Raw genomic sequence first — 17911 nt, forward strand, 5'->3', positions numbered from 1 at the left:
CATTACTTTGAAGAAACAGCTCTAAACATCGGGAATCTTTTGTTCATGTCTAGTTACCCAAAAAATAGTAATAGTACTCTCAGTCAATGGTTTGATGATGACGAGTATTTCATTAAGCAATGAAAATCCTAATATTCCATTAAGCTTAAATATCAATAATCCATAATAAAAGCTCATATTTATGTTGCCTTAATATGAAATAGCAGATAGAAATCCAGCCCTGGAAATTACAACACAAGTTCAAATCCTTCCTCTAACACACAGGGGCTGTGTGACCCTGGGCAAGTCATCTAACTTTTTGGTTCTCCCCAGGTAATACTCTAAGACTAGAGATCATCGACAAAATGCTGGTCTGCATTTGGCTAACATGTTGATTTTCTTGAAGTGTGCATCAAAGGAAAAAGGATGCTGTGTTGATGATGAGGTATATTAATAAATGGAATGTAAATGACAAAAATAGTAGAAGATTTTCAGCCAGATCCTGGTCCAGTGTTCCCTCTTTAGCATTAATCCAGCTCAGATAGAATGCCCAAATTCCTCATGGTTCATAATTGATCACATATGGGAACACATATTCAAATAGAATGCATTATGTATGTGTATTTGCTCACCACGAGTCCATTCCCATATCGTTTCTCATGTAAGTGGAGAGTCAAAAGTTGTGGTTCTGAATGGATATGGGCCCACAGAGGACGTTGGACCTGTAAAGGTCTATTCTGTGTGAGAGGAGTTTGGCTGTATTCTTCTGGACTTCCCTACTTCTGCTAAGAGCACTAACCATCCTCTCAGACATTTGGCCTTGAAACTTAGGTGTAATCCTGAGTTTCCCCTAACATCTGACCTGTTGCCAAGTCTTGTCCTTTTACCTTCATAATATCTCTCCTATATGTCCCCTTCCCCTTCCTTCAATTCTTCATCTTCTTACTCCTGGACTATTACAAATAACCTGCCGGTCAGTGTACCTGCCCACTTCAGTTCGTCTTCTACTTAGCTGTCAAATTAATCTGCCTAAAGGATAGATCTGATTATGTTATATCACTGCTTAATAAGCTCCAATGGATCCTTATTGCCTGCAGGATCAAATATAATATCTTGGCATCCAAAACTTTTCTCAACCTGTCCCCCCCTCCAGTCTTCTTACATCTTCCTCCCCCTATGTATTCTTTTTCTCCAAAAATTATTAATTTATTTGTTTTCAGTTTTCAACAATCACTTCCATAAGTTTTACATTTTCTCCCTCTTTGCTTCCCCCTCCATCCCTAAGATGTCATGTAATCTTATGTGGGCTCTACACATACATTCCTCTCAAACATATTTTCGCATTAGTTATGTTGCATAGAAGAATTAAAACAAATGGGAGAAACTATGAGCAAAACAAAATATAACAAAAGAGAAAATAGTCTGCTTCATTCTATATTCTAATTGCATAGTTCTTTCTCTGGATGCGGATAGCATTTTGCATCCTGAGTCCTTTGGAAATGTTTTATGTCCTTGCATTGCTGTGAAGGATGAAGTCTATCAAAAACAGTCCTCCAACACTGTGGCTGTTACTGTGTATAATGTTCTCCTGGCTCTGCTCACTTCATTCAGCATCTGTTAATATAAATCTTTCCAGGTTTTTCTGAAGTCCTCCTGTTCATCATTTCTTATAACACAATAGTATTCCATTGCATTCATATACCACAACTTGTTCAGCATTCCCCAGCTGATGGACATCCCCTCAATTTCCAGTTCTTGACCACCACATAAAGAGCTACTATGAATATTTTTGTACGTGTGGGTCTTTTCCCATTTTACGATCTCTTTGGGATATAGCTCTGTAAGTGACATTGCTGGATAGAAGGGTATGCACATTTTTTCTTTTTTTTAATATATAATCTATTTATTTTCAACTTACAACATTCACTTCCACAAGATTTTGAATTCCAAATTTTCTCCCCATCTTTCCCCTGCAAATCCACTCTCCCCCATGTATTCTGCAGTCTGGTGATGTTGGCCTCACAAAATCCATCTCCTGGCTGTAAGCATTTTAACTGACTATTCCCTATTCCTGGGATACTTTTCCTACTCATTGCTGCCTCCTGACTTCCTTCAAGTCCTAGCTAAAATCTCATCTATAAGAAGCCTTTCCCAATTCCCCTTAATGCTAGTGCCTTCTTTCTATTGATTATCTCCAATTTATCCTTCATAGTCCTGTTTCAACATAGTTATTTTATTTTGTCTCCACGCTCCTGGAGGGCAGGGATTGGCTTTTGCCTTTCTTTGTATACCCAATGCTTAATGTAGTGTCTGGCATGTTGCCAGTGCTTAATAAACGCTTATTAACTGATTGTCTGAGCAATCACCATTCTTCCTCTAATTCAGGACCAAACTCTTACATTTCTTTGAAATCTTTGATTTTTCACTCTCCTCCTCCCTCAGAGCTAATCAGTTGTCAAATCTTGATGATTCTACCTCCCTGCCTCTGTGTTCACACAGCCAACATATTAACTCAGGCCCTCCTTTCCTCTCACCTGGACTATTGCAAAATAACTTCCTAATTGGTCCCCCTGAATCATCTCTCCTTGCCCTAATTCAATCATCACTACTACTGTCTGACTACATTACTTATCTGCATTATGAAATCATCCTGGGCCGTCTCCTGTTGTCCTGATGAATATCTGATCACTGGATCCAGATGGCTCAGGAGGAGAAAGTGAGGCTGCTGACCTCACACAGCACTCCCTCGCTCAAAACAAAGTCAAGTGCAAGTCATGTCATCATTTCCCTAATGTCATGGTCCTCTTCGGCAACAAAAGACGAACACAACAAGATTTATAAATTCCAATGACTCAATTACAAACAGGTCTGCTGTTTGGAAATGGAAGCCCTTCACAACCTGACTGAGCTACATTACCATCTTTACTCCCTTTTCATGCAATATGTAGTCCAGCAAACTGCTCTTCCTGCTTTTCTTCAGACAAGATACTCTTTCTACTCTAAACATGCCTTTCCATCGGCTTTCCTGATGCCTTAAATGTACCCCCTTATCACCTACGGTACTTTGAAAACCCCATTTTCACCTAGCTTAGTGGTATATAGCAGATGCTTAATAAGTTCATTTTGGTTGACTGAGACAAGAGACAACCTCAGTATATGAAGTCACACACAAAGAACCGTAAACTTAGAACTAGGAGGAACTTAGAGGTATATCCAGGCCTATTGAATGAACATCACACTTGGATCCTGACATTCAAGATCTTTCATTATATGACACTTTGAGCCTTATCAAATGTTATGACGTTATATCAAATGTTATTTATTTCTAGATACACTGCATTCCAACCATACCAAACTCTTTGCCCACCACCTTTCAGCCACCTCCCCCCAGCCTCCTGATTTGTAAAACATTCTTTGTTACCTATATCTTAAAGCCCAAATCAAATGCCATCTTTTTTTCTTCTTCCAGTAAGCTCTTTGAATTCTTTCTCTGCCCCTCCACCTGCATTAAACAATGCTTTGTTTTATACCTCTCTCACATGATCAGTTCAGGGAAATCTCAGTGTGGAAATAATCTATACGGGTATAGATTAACAACTTCCCTGTAACTTGTGGTCTTGGAGAGTGGGTCAGTCAATGACTATGTATTAAGTGCACAGAGCACGGGAAGTTAGGCAACTTGATTGCAGTCATATAGCCAGTATATGGGCAGAAGCAGAATTCGAATTCTGGTCTTTCTGACTCCAAGGCCATTCCTCTGGACACTTATCTCACACTCATTCTCTTAATGTATTTGCATAAGATTGTACATTACAGTTTTCTAAAATCAGCTTGGCATAATGGATAGTAAGTTTGCCTTGGAATAGGGAAACTCTAAGTTCAAGTTTTGCCTGGTTGTGTGTGTGACCCTAGATAAGTCACTTGGCCTCCCAGTACCCCAGGCAACTTTCAGGAATCAGGAGACTCAGCAGGTGTTATCTGTATTGATGGAAAGGGTTTATTCTCTACACCAATCAAATTATAGATCCAGTCATATTTTCCTCTAATTCTGGCCTGTGTTTAGCATAATTGAGGCAGAGAAGCTGCTGTCACATAAGATATTCCATTTTGTGATTAGCCTAGTTTTGGGGGCCCAAAACCCAATGACCTGGATCTATGTTTTGATTAATCAAGATATAGTGTCTCTCTGAGAGTTCTTAGAAAAGAAATAAAAGAAGTTCATTTAGCTCTCTACTTCTCCTGCCAAGTCCGTCCATTTAAAAGAGAAGAAGGAAATAGTGTCTGTGCTACAATCACAGAACCTTGAAGACATCAGCATTCCAGACCAGCATTCTGTATATTTTTGTGAGTCAGTCGTTTTTCAGTCATGTCTGACTCTTCATGACTCCATGTGGGATTTTCTGGATTTTCCACCACTGGAGTGGTTTGCCATTTTCTTCTCCAGCTCATTTTACAGATGAGGAAACTGAAGCAAACAGGATTAAGTGACTTGCCCAGGGTCATACAGCTAGTGTCTGATGCTAGATTTGAATTCATGAAGATGAGTCTTCTTGACTCCAGGCTTGGTACTCTATCCATTGTGCCACCTAGCTGCCCCTATACCAAACATAATTATAACTTAACTAATTGGCCTTGCAGTAATGTTTAGTAACTTGAAATAGCCTGGCAGGAGGGGAGGATTTTGGTGTGCATACTATTTGATTCAGATACAAATGCAATAACCTTCCCAGTAGCCATATATAGGTGAATCAAGTCAACTAGCCTTAGGTAAGGAATGTTCTCCCAAAGAACCGTGGCATATCTAGTCTCCCACTCTAGGCATCCCTATGACCTTGGCCATATGTACTTCTGCAAGTTGTCCAGTGCAGAGAAAAGATACAACATCTCAGGTTTGCTGTTCTTTTTTGAAGCATGGAAGCATTATGTGGAGGGCTTATAGTCAGTAACTCTTCATTGTTCAACCAGCAATATCTTCAGACCACCTGGCAGTTCAATCAATGGCAGATTTATGGAGTATTATTTTCCAATCAGTTAAACTTTAGTATCACCTGTGTTCCAAGACATCACCATCTGTGGGTAGCTGCCCTGTTATAAAAACCTGAATTTGGACATCCAACAGATCAATCACCCTGACGGGTCTTTCAACAGACTATAAACTTCACAGCTGCTAAACTTTAAGCAGATCTGTTGGTATTAATCCACCAACAGCGGGCACAGGACTCCTACAACCATGTCCAGTTGTCTGTCCTCAGAGGAGGAGCGATTACCATACCCAAGGGAGCTTTCATTTCATATGGGCTTCTGAACCTCCACCTGTGTCTGTCTCTCCCACTTGGCAAGGCATATGGGCAATACTCTGCATTTGCTTCCACAGCCTAGAGGTAGTTCATGGGCCTCTCTATCCAAGACAAGGTCATATCAAGTCTGCATCTGGGCCAAGTACCCAGGAAAGAAGCCAGGAGGCATGCTGAAACTCCTCTCAATCCCCTTCCATATCTGGTTGATGATTCCGTCAGGTTTCATCGCAGATCTGCTCCTTTCTCAAGAGTGTACTCCAGTCCTGGATGTGAAAAACATCTTGACCAAGAAAGCCTTCATTTGAAGATAGCTTTGTCAATCAATTACTTATTTGAGAGTCATTTATTAAGTACCTGATGTTTACAGGGCCTCGGGTTAGGCACTGGGGTATAAATACCAAAATGAAGCACAATCTCTGCTCTCAAGGACCTCACACTGTGTCAGAGAAAACGTGCACACACAAAAGTATATACTGAATAAATAAAAAGTAATGAAATAGAGGGGCAACCAGATAGATAGAGTGCAGGAGCCTGGGGTCAGGAGATTTATCTTCCGGAATTTAAATCGATGCTCAGACGCTTACTGGCTGTGTCACCCTGGGCAAGGCACTTCACCCTGTTTGCCTCAGTTTCCTCATCTGCCAAATGAGCTGGAGGAGGAAATGGCAGAGCATTCTAGTGTCTCTGCTCAGAAAACCCCAAAACGGAGTCACAAAGAGTCAGACACAACTGGAATGACCAAACAACACAACAAAAGTGAAATACAAGTTAATTTAAAAAGGAGGCAGGCGCATGCTGGTAAACATTTAACAACTGTCTCTTTAGAGGAAGAATAATGTGCCCAGGATACACTTTTAAGTTTAATTTACATTATTACCATTTTTTCATCATCTTAATTTGAGATAATTAACAAAACTTCGAACCTAGCCCTGATTTTTAGTGTTTGACAATTTCTAAGGTTAAATGAGTACACTCAAAATTCAGCAAAGGACTCTGGAGCCAATCTGAGTTGACTCAAGCATACCCTGAAAGGAAGGCACTAACCACTGGGGGAGGGGAGGATCAGGTAAAGTTTCATGCAGCTGAGGAAATGTAGGATTCTGTGAGGTAAAAATGAGGAAGGGGTGCATTCTAGGCAAAAGGGATGGTCACTGCAAAGGCATGAACATGGTAAATGGAATGCCATCTCTGAAGAACCAAGCTATGCCCCCTAAGTCTTGTCTGAGCTAATCACCTTCTGTTTTTCCAAATGATAATCATATGATATAAACAAAAGGCCTTTCACCATCCTGGTTGCCTTCCTTTGGAAGCTCTCAAGCTTACCACTATCTTTAAAATGCAATGCCAAAAATTGAATTGCATTGTGTTACTCAATTGTTTTAAGCATGTTTGACTCTTTGTGACCCCATTTAGGGTTTTCTTAGCAAAGATATTGGAATGGTTGGCCATTTCCTTCTCCAGCTCATTTTACAGATGGAGAAACTGAGGCAAACAGAGTTAAGTGACTTGTTCAGGGTCACACAGCTAGTAATGTCTGAGGCTGAATTTGAACTGAGGAGGAATCTTCCTGACTCCAGCCCTAGGGCACCATCTGGGAACCACCTAGGTTCTCTAAACTGAGTACCATACTCAGATGTAGTTGGACCAGATGAAATACATTGGGATGATCATATTCTGAATTTGTACTCTTATGCCTAGCTTAATGTAGTCTAAGATCTTATCAGTTTTCTTGCCTCTCCTCATATCATCATCTCATGAAAATTCAATCCATTAATTTTTCAGATTTTTTTCCAAATGAACTGCTAGCTAGCCATGCCTCTCCCATCTTATACTTTAAAAAATTATTTTTAATTTATTGAATAAAACAAGCATTTCCGTAATTGGTACAATAAAAAGATGATTGTACATGAAACTGCAATTCTGTATGCACAATTTGCTGTTCCTTTCAAATATACAAAATTATCATATAATGTTTTTTCTTACCTCCCCCCACTGCACTCTAGAGATGGCTACCATTAGGTACAAATAGATATATACACACACACACACACACACACACACACACATACACATATATATGTGTGTGCATGTATGTATATGTGTATGTGTGAAATTATTATATACATACTTCTATTTATCTGTTCTTTCTCTGAATGCAGATTATGTCTTCTTCATATGTCTTTTATAGTTAATTTGGCCATTTATAATAGACAGAATCACTTATTTGTTCAAAGGAGTTCTTAAAACAATATTGCTGTTACTGCATACAATGTTCTCTTGATCCTGCTCATTTCTTCATTATTTTTTGCAAGTATTTCCATGTTTTTCTAAAAATCATTGAGCTCATCATTTCTTATAGCACAGTAGCATTCCATCACAACCATCTTATACTTTCAGAGTTGGCTCTTTGGAACACATGTGTAAGTCTTTTCACTTATCCTTGTTAAATTATGTTTCAGTTGACCCACTGTTACAGCTGTTAAGATTGTTTTTTGATGTGTCTAAAATGGAACTTTAACCTTAATTCTGTCACTCCCTTTGACCTCACCATTGCTGCCCACCACTAACTCAACTTACTATGTTCACAACCTAGGGGTTATCTCATTACTCCCCTTCCTTCTCTGTCATATCTGACCAGCTATCAGATCCTCTCAGTTCCGTCTCTGCCACATCTCTCATATTCATCCCTTTCTGCTTATTGTCAATGCCATGACTTTGGTAAGCTGCTTATTAAATTTCAGTAGCCTCCTAAATATTCTTATCATCACCATTCTCCCCTTCTTCCAGTATATTCGCTAGACCAGTGATACCAAAATCAAATAGACATGGATCCTTGCAGGTCATATATTGACTTAGAAAGCCACAAGTTAACATTATCTATGTTTTATTGCATTATTTATTTCCCAGTTATAACTTAATCTGGTTTAGCCTCACTAGTTTTGCCAGATCTCATCCGACAGCTCTGCTCTATATTACTGCCAGAATAATCTTTCTTATGAATAAAGCTGGCTGTCTCATTCCTCAAAAATGTTCAGTGGCTCCCCATTATCTTGTGAGGAAAGTTTAAGAACACTCAAAGCTATCTGGAGCTGGCTGTTACCCTGATATTCTTGTCTTATCTCATATATTACTTCTCTCCAAACTGAACAGCTTTCTCTCTATTAAATATGCTTTCCATTCTTGTTTTTTGTTATTCAGTCATCTCAGTTGTCTGACTCTTTGTGACTCCACTTTGGGGTTTGCTTCAGGGTCACACACCTGGTGTCTGAGGTCACATTTGAATTCAGGTCTTCCTGACTCCAGGTCTGACTCTCTATCCTTTGTGCCAACTAGTTGTCCTTCCATTCTTGGGGCAGCTGGGTGATGCAGTGGATAGAGCACCAGTGCAGCAGTCAGAAGGACCTGAGTTCAAATCTCACCTCAGACACTTAACATTCATGAGCTGTGTGACCTTGGGCAAGTCACTTAACCCTAATTACTTCATTCTGGGTCATCTCCAGTCATCCTGATGAATATCTGGTCACTGGATTCAGATGGTTCTGGAGGAAAAGTGAGGCTGGTGACCTGCACAGCCCTCCCTCACTCAAAACAAAGTCAAGTGCAAGTCATATCATTATTTCTCTGATGGCATGGTCTTCCTCAGCAATGAAGAATGAACACACACACACACACACATTGTCCTTCCATTCTTGTAATTACATTCTTTTGCTAAGGTTGCTCTCTTCCTCTTTGTCTTTAAATCCCAACTTAAATGCCACTTCCTCTATGAATGCCCCGCAGTTAATAATGACTCTGCCTTGGACCTAACAAATCATTCTGTTTTGTAACTAATACATATATAACATTGTGCATTATAGTTATTTGCATGGGTGTCTTTTTCTTGAACTAGAGTCCTTGAGGTCAGGGATTTTGCCAGGGTTTCCCTGATGTCCAGCACAGGGATATTTAACAAATATTGGCTGTATTGGATTGCTGTACTCTCCCTTTCTTTTCTCTTTCATTTCTGGGTTTATTATACATTAGTTTTTAGACAAAGACTCACCCTTCCATGGCGTATCACCCCCAGAACAATGGATAGACAGAGTGTATATACTGAAGCCTAGACCAATATCTTTGATGTCATATCCCTCCCATCTGGATGCCCTGCCAAATACCATGGAATTTTGTTATAATAATTCAGCCCACATATCCACCAAGAGTGAGTCATTCCATATGGATTATGTTGTTTTTCCCTCTCCATTCATCCCACTCACTCTAGTTTTTGAGTCAATAATCAATGTATTGTTGAAATAGCCCAATTAATACTCAGACAGAAGGCTACCCCTCATCAGGTCCCTGCAGTGCCCATTGCAGGGGGTAGGAAACCATGTATAGCTATTATCCTATAACATTTCTACCAGAAGATCTAAATGGAATCTAAACCGGAAGAAAGACAGATAAGTCACTTTTAGAAATCTCAGGTGGGTAAGTCCTATACCCTACTAACAATGGCTACCTTCTTGCTCCAGCTCCACATACGTTCCATCTGTCCATCTTTGTGATAAGAAGTTTATTTCACCTCTGAACTCTACTGTGGAAGCCAAGTGTTCAGCCTGGGGTCCACAGACCTTTAAAAGGTCTATGGATGGATTTCAGAGGGTCTATGAACTTGGATAATAAAGAAAATGACATCTTTATTTTCACTAACCTCTCACTGAAATTTAATATTTCTTTCAATTTTGTAGGCAACAAACCACAATAACATTAGATTTTTACCAGACCACCAAAGGAATCCATGACCCACAAAAAGGTCTAAACCCCCTGTTCTAAGAACCAAAACAATTTTTACAATAACAATACTGTAAAGACAAACAACTTGAGAGATTTTAGAACTCTGATCAACATAATGGAATCAATTATGGTTCCCCAAGGACTCATGATGAAATATGCTATCTGCCTTTAGGTGGTTGATGGATTCAGGGAGAATACTGAAGCTTTAAAACTAATCAGTTTAGTTTTTGGACATGGCTAATGCAGGATTTTGTTTTGTTTGATGATTCACATTGGTAAAAGGTTTTATTTTTCATACTTTCTCAATGGGTAGGAGAGGGAGAGATGGGAGGGAGAGAATTCAGAACTGAAAATAAAGTAAAATTGAATTTTTTTAAAAAGAAAAAATAAATCAAGTCCCCCCTCAATAATAAAATTATGTTATTTTAGGAGGAATAAAAAAACTCCTTGCTCTAAGTCCTAACTCATTATGTCCATTGTAGATGGACAGAAAAATTTTTTTCATCACAGTATCCTTAGAATCAATCAACAAATATTTAATAAATATTATATGCCAAGCATTATACTAAGCATTGAGCATAGGAAGAATGGCATAAGACAGACAATTCCTGCCTTTAAGGAGCTTAAATCTATTGAGGGAATCAACACATAAAAAGAAGCTGAAGGGGGGAAGAAAGGGAAGTTATCTTGTGGAGGGCATGATGAAATTATGCAGTGTGGTGAGAAGTGACCTGAGGAGGTGTGAGTGTCTGAGTTGATTTCTTCTTGCAGAAGGATGAGTTTCTGGAGATAAAGTCCAGGAAAGTTGCTGTCATTTCCCAAGAATGAGAAGATTTCCTTTGGTACCATCCTTAAATAATGAAGAGTCTGGAGGAGCTCTCCAATGTCAGTCCTCCACCCTTTCCAACCAGAGGGAGGGGGAGGCCCAGAAGCAGAGGGTGATGAGAAGGGGTGCATTAATCAACCATTTCTAATTCCAATTCTAATCCCAAAGCCTATTGGTATGAGGAGAGAGTTCCCATACCAATGGACTTTGGACCTGGAATTACACTGGTGCAGTGGAAGAGGTATGGATCTGAGGAAGGACAGGGAACTGTCCCCGGAATGGTTAGAGGCAATTTAACTAAGTGGCCCTAAGTGGGGAGGCATCCTGGAGGTAAAAATGATGTAGAAGTTTTGGCCAGTCTCTGCTACAGCTAGGAATATCTAAAACTGTCATCTTGCCCCTTCTGTTCAAAACATAGAAAGGGGAAGGAGAAGAGAAAATAAACAAAAGGACAAAAGAAATGATATCTGGAATATTTTGCACATCCTCAGAAGCAGTAGGATGCTCCATAAACTGACTAATGGTCTTCGATGATCACAAATTAAGCGATGAATAATAATTCTTGCTATAATTTATATAGTGTTTTAAAGTTTGCAAAATGCTTTACATATACTATCTCATTTCTTCCAGTGTTAACATCCCTATTATTATCAACCTAATAGTTTAACTATTGAAGCTATGGAATCAAAAGTATAATAAAAATGACAATTAGCCTTAAAAACAAAGGAGTAAACACAAGCATGAAGGATCCCTAGATTAGGATCTGAAAAAAAAGTTGGATGTTGTAATTATAATGACCAAGGATGGCCCAGAGAAGAGTTGAAAAAAGGCACCACCCTCTTTTTGCTGCAAAGGTGGAGGGCCATGGGTATGAATTGTGGCATATCCTTTCAGACACAATAAATGTGTTAGTTGGTTTTACTGATTATTTTCCCCTTCTGTTAATTTTTCAGTCAAAGTTCCCCCAGTGTACTCTGGGTCATCTCCAGTCATCCTGATGACTGTCTGGTCACCAGATTCAGAGGGCTCTGGAGGAGAAGTGAGGCTGGTGACTTGCACAGCCCTCCCTCACTCAAAACAAAGTCAAGTGCAAGTCATGTCATTATTTCTCTGATGGCATGATCTTCTTTGGCAATGAAGGACGAACATACACAAGAGAAGACTCTCTGAGCAGGGGAGAGGTAAGGATATATGTGGAAATAAATGTGATGCTAAAACAAAAGGCATCCACAAAAGATTGCAAAAGAAAAGGGAGATGAAATTAAACATCTTTCAGGTAAAAAGTAGAAATGTCAACACAGAAACTGGCCTGGGGCAGTGTGGTGTATTGGGAGGTCTGCTGGACTTGGAATCAGAAGGTGCCCTGGGTTTGAATTCTGTCTCTGACATTTAGTAGTTGAATAACCTCGACCGAATCATATAACCTTTCTGAGCCTCTGTTTCCTCATCAGTATTAAATGCCTGCAGCACGTGCTTCACCGGGTGGTTGTGAGAATTGGGCGAGATAATACATTCAAAGCATTTTACAAACTTTAAAGCTCTGTCCAAGTGTCCGCTATGATTGTTAACTATGACCCAAAACACAAGGAGTTCTCAGCCTGTGATGGCTAAGGTGTGCCTAAAAGGAGTTGAATTGTTTGTTGATATTGCTGTTAAGGAAAAAGAAAATCATGGATCTGGATATCCTTTTCCCTAATATTAACCATCTGCCTGAACTTAACCTACTTTTTTCCTGGCAGACATCCTCCTTTTGTGGTTTTTTCTTTTCTTTGTGATTTTGAAACAATCCCTAGTAGTGGTTAGAAGTCATTAACATATAGATGGGCCATCTTTCTGGGGCTGGCTTCAAGGGTTCCCTTCAATTCTCTTTCCTGCTTTTCTCCTCTCTCTGCCTCCACCCCCACCCCCCCCCCCCCCCACAGTGTTAAAACCCTCCAGAGGGAGAAGGACCTGGCAGATTTCTCTCTCAAATGAACATATCCTAAATGAATTTTGCTTTTTTGGACGAGTGAGATGGAGAGTTGTTCAGTTGAGTTCAAGGCCAAGGTCAGCCACCCCAGGGTGAGGGAGGAAAAAATGATTTAAGCCTATTTTTCAAGGCCACCACTAGGTGTAGGGAGAAATAGTTCTTTGTAACCTTAAGCTGCACAGTTAATGGACAGCAGCTGTTGAAACAGAGGTGCTAACCTCAAATTGTTTTTTAAAAAAATCCATTGAAAACTAGCTCTAAAAACTGAAAGGAAAAAGTAAAACTAAAACACAGTCATCTTTAAGTTTAAGGGGCTTTGCTGTGTAGTATAGGTTTGAAGAGAGGAAGGGGGGACAAAGATGCCCCCTCATCTCTGGCTTAAGGGGGTAATGTATAATACCTCCTTGGGGATCCCTTTCCTAACAAACACCACTGCAGCCAGTGGAGGCCCCAAAGGGGTGTCTGTTACTAGCCCCAGAGGTAAACCAGTGGCTGTCCTCCAGCTTCTGAGCTCCCCCTGGTTTTATCCCTTTTTGGTTAGATGGAGTGGCATTAGAAGAGGAAATAGAGACATGCACAAACGTAAAAACCAAAGGTCTGGAGTAGAATTTGTTTGGGAAAGCATATGTCTCTATAAGCATGTATACATGTATGTCTATTTATATATCTATAGCTATAGAGAAACATTTCTAAACTTAATTAATTGTAGCCTTCTGGGGGGAGGGACCAAAAAAAAGAAAAAAGAAAAAAGGTGCAGAGCAGACAGCAAAAGAAACTTACCAGGAAGCAAAGAAAAGATGGACAGTTCTCAACACAAAGTGTATCATTTATCATACAGGCTTTCTTGAAATGAAAATTTATTGCTACATATTTTGAATCCTCTCTTATGTTCTGCTTTGCACATGACATGCTTTTTTTCTTTCTTACTTTGTGTTTAAGTTCCAATATTTAAGTTTATGAAATGTTTTTGTTTCATTTCTCTATTCTGTATTTGTGTTCTGGTGTATGAGTCTAAAATAAAATTTTTTAAAATCTCAAAAAAGAAAGAATAAATAAAAAGCAGAGGAAATAATGATTTGATACATAAGATTCCAAAACATCTATGAAGTGCCTCTTGTATGTAGAAAACTGTGCCAGACTTTGAATTACGGAGCTGCATTCAGCAGAGGTTTAGAAAGTGCCAGGAGGCAGCAAGAAAGTTTGGAATAGGCTCCTAAGAAAAGCCGAATCCTCTTGGGGAGTTCTCTTATCGTGCTGAAACTTGACTGGGCCTTAAGCCAAAGATGGAAAGAGGAAAATGAGCCTTGTTTCCACAAGCAATAGAATTCCAAATAACTGCTATGGAATATTTGTAAAGGGCATTTAGTGCATAGTACCTCGTAAGGGGATAGATTTTTATTTTATTTTATGTAGATTATTTGTGTTTGGCTTTATTTATTTAGTTCAGTTTAGTTAGATTTATCTAGAGGTAAAACTTAAAAAATTATTTTAACTTTATTTCACTTATTTTACTTATTATCTATAAACTGAGTGGAGTCATTGAGTTTTTGTCCTAGAGGCAATCTAGTACAACAGACCCAGGAGTCCCATGGACAACATCCCTGAGAAGAAGTCTCTCTTGTCCTCTTCTCTCCAAATGAAGGACTCCTCACTGCTGAAGCAGCTCATTGCATTTTTGAGCCACACTAATTATTAGGATGATATCCCTTACATTAAATTGAAATCCTCCTCTCTACCTTCTGACCGTTGTTCCTCCTTCTGCCTTCTGGGGCTAAACAGAACAAGTTTAAGCCATCTTCCACATGACAGCTTGTCAAATTATCATGTCTTACCACTAAATTTTCTCATTTCAGGTTAAACATCTTGGATTCCTTTAAGAGATTCCTGTGTGGCATGGTATCTAACCCTCTCTTTATCTTGGCTGCCCTCATCTGGATCCACTCCTGACAAAACCCTACCTAAAATAAGATTCTCTTAACTGAACATAATGCTCAGATGTGGTTTGACCAGTCAAGAATGTGTTTTTTTTTAAGTTCAGACCTGTGATTTTGTTGAGATAGAGAACTCCCAGGGAGGAAATGCCCTCAGCCAATGCGGATGAACAACTCTTACGTGACTTGCCGTTTCACAGGAAGTTACCTGGGAGCCCTGAGAGGTTAAGTAACTTTCCCGAGGCCATAGAGACCACATACATTAAAGTCAGAACTTGAACCCAAGACATCTTGAACTGCCATTATTTTATATTTGGTTTATGCTTTCCATGAGATGAGAGACCTGGCAGATCCAGACCCAGCTGTCTTCAAAGCCTTTAAGATCTGGGTTCTTGGAACTCAAAAAATTATAAAAATGAATGTTTAAAAAATGTCTTTACATGTAATTGGAACAAACAAAATACTATTTAAAAAAGAAGAGGTTCAAGTCATACCAGATAAGTAGATTAAATTCTTAGTATCTTAAGGAACCTTCTAAAATTATAAATTTAAAGAAGATGCTGTCCTACATTGGGAGAGGGAGTTTCTTCATGATAGTCTTTTGTTCCAACAAAATCCCTGTCCTTATCTTTCTATAAATTAACAGTAGCTCATTTCCCTTTACAGACACTGTTTCAGTAATAAGTGGTACAGTTGATAGACCACTGGTCCTTTCTTCAGGAAGATCTCAGTGAAAGTTCTACCTCAGAAACTTACCATCTGTGTGACCGCAGGCAAATCTCCTGTCCCTATCTGCTTCAGTTTCCTCATCTGTAAAATAATAACACCTAACTCCCAGGGTTGTTGTAAGGATAAAATGAGTTAAGATTTGTAGAGTACTTTGCAAACTTTAAGGACCTACATGTTGGCTAGCTATTAATCCTTAGTATTTCTTTGTTGAATAGTAAGGAAGGAGGGAAACAGGTATTTATTAAGCATTCACTCTGCGTCTGGTGCTGTGGGATCGCCTTTGGACAGAGTAGTAAACTGCTTTGTGAGGAAATGAATTGATTTGGCCTAGATCCTCTGGCATGAGGGCCTATGCCCATGTCCTCCACTTTCTCACTTATCTTTGGGGCTCACGCCTTAGAATTGTCCCGTTGTCTTGATCACCCTTAAAATGCCTTGACAAATGGGGACCTTCACTCCCTTCTACAAGAGGAAAAGAGAAGAAAAAAATTTTTTTAAAGACAGAAGCTGTTCATTTAGAAATTCTTAAGCCTCCCAGTACTGCAGACATAGGGTGATTTACAGCTTGTGCCTGAAGGAGAGCTGGTCTGTTACAAGATCTCATGCTTTACCCAAGTATGTTTGCTGTAACTCCAGGATGGTAAAGATTGGAGAGAGGGCCTTGCTTAGCACCATTTAAATAAATGCTTGCATGTCACTTATTCCTGAGTGATGGACTCCCCCTGGCCCCCACTCTTCCCTTAGTCAAAAAAAAGGTCCTAGTGGAGGAGTGAAGAACGTTAGGAGTGATGCCAGTGGCTATATAGATCACAGCATAATGTTCAAAAATCCATCAATTTCTACTGTTTTTGAGGAAAACTAATGATTTCCTGATAGGAACAGACAAATACAGCAGGGTCCATGGTAACTGCATTTAAGACTGCCCTACAGAATCTACAGACTCCCTGGGTGCAGCTAACATGCCAGAGCAGAGAAGGAAATTTGTTTTTCTTCCTGAGACCCTTCCCCAGTAAACAAATTGTGGATAGGGGCAAAGCAGCATCAAAGCATCATGACTTTGTCAGCGTTTCAGTACCTATCACTAAGAGTTTAAATTTGCTTCAAATATCCTAGGCTAATGATGGTGGTGTCTTTCAGCAATGTAATTTTCAATTAGGGAATACTTACTTTGGCAGAGATTTGAAAACTGTTACCACAAGCAGGAGGCAAAGCAAAGGGATCTGTGGAGCAAGAAGGCAGCAGCTGTTGGCAGTCACTCTGACAAGGTACCAGTCCTTCTCTTTTTCTGAGGCAGCTTGGAGTCTGTCTTTAAAATACATACATATATACACACATACTTTCATACATACATACATACATACATACATATATACATGACATTTTTTTAAAGTGAAGTCAGACCAAGTGTTGTGGTCAGTATATCTACACTGACTTTCATATGTGTTGTTAGGAGGGTGAATTAGAGGGAGAGAGGTGAGAAGGAGTGCAGTTCTTAGAAGTCTTACCCGAGTGATTTGTCCTTCAGTGCTGTGTTTGTGTTCCCCTGTGTTGTGTATCCTTGGGGAAGAGGAGCTCAAACATGGGGCTTTATTATAGACTACTGTATAGTAAGTATATAGTGATCAGTGATGTTACTGTGTCCATAGAGCCAGCGACGGCCGCATCCTTAGCCTCCGATTTAAGGAGGACTCACTTTTGCATTTGCTGCCCTCTCAGATTTCCACTCCAAGGAATAAGATGCCCCTCCCAAGTTAAACTCATCACTTCTAATCTCATGACCATACTGCTAACTCAAGGCTTAACTGATACTACCTCCCTCAGCATCCTCTCCCCTCTGATTGGAGGGCTGGAGGAATAATGACACCTAACATTTATATAGTGCTTACTATATGCTGGGCATTGTGCTAAGTGAATGAAAACACATTTGGTCCTTACATGGGATAGCAAACTCCTCCCAATACTTTCCTTTATAGAGGGCAGAAACTGAACTTTTGGGCTCACTCCATTTTGCATCTACTTCTCTGCCTGCCTTCAATCCCAAAAAATATGTCTTCTGGTGTTTTCTTCCCACTTACCCACTCCTTGAGGGGAAGAGCCTGTCTTAATTTAACACAGTGGTTGGGACTTAATGTGTTGTTGCTTGTTCATCCTTTGTTATCAATAATATCACCTAATGATGTCTTGACTTCTGAATGAATTGGATTTAAATGAGGCAGAGCCTCACTCTTTTCCAGAGTCATCAAAGTCCAATGGCAAGGCAAAAGTCGGGATGACTGGCAATGTCCCTAGAAGCAGCAGACAACCTTGGCATCTTCAGTGTCCTATCAAGCTCTAAGTCCTCCACAGTGCGTGCTTCAGCCACCTTCATGGCCACTGGAACAAATTGTTCTCCTACTCCCATTCTGCAGGG

The sequence above is a fragment of the Notamacropus eugenii genome, chromosome 1 (genome assembly GCF_028372415.1).
Source record: "Notamacropus eugenii isolate mMacEug1 chromosome 1, mMacEug1.pri_v2, whole genome shotgun sequence".
NCBI classification, from domain to species: Eukaryota; Metazoa; Chordata; class Mammalia; order Diprotodontia; family Macropodidae; genus Notamacropus; species Notamacropus eugenii.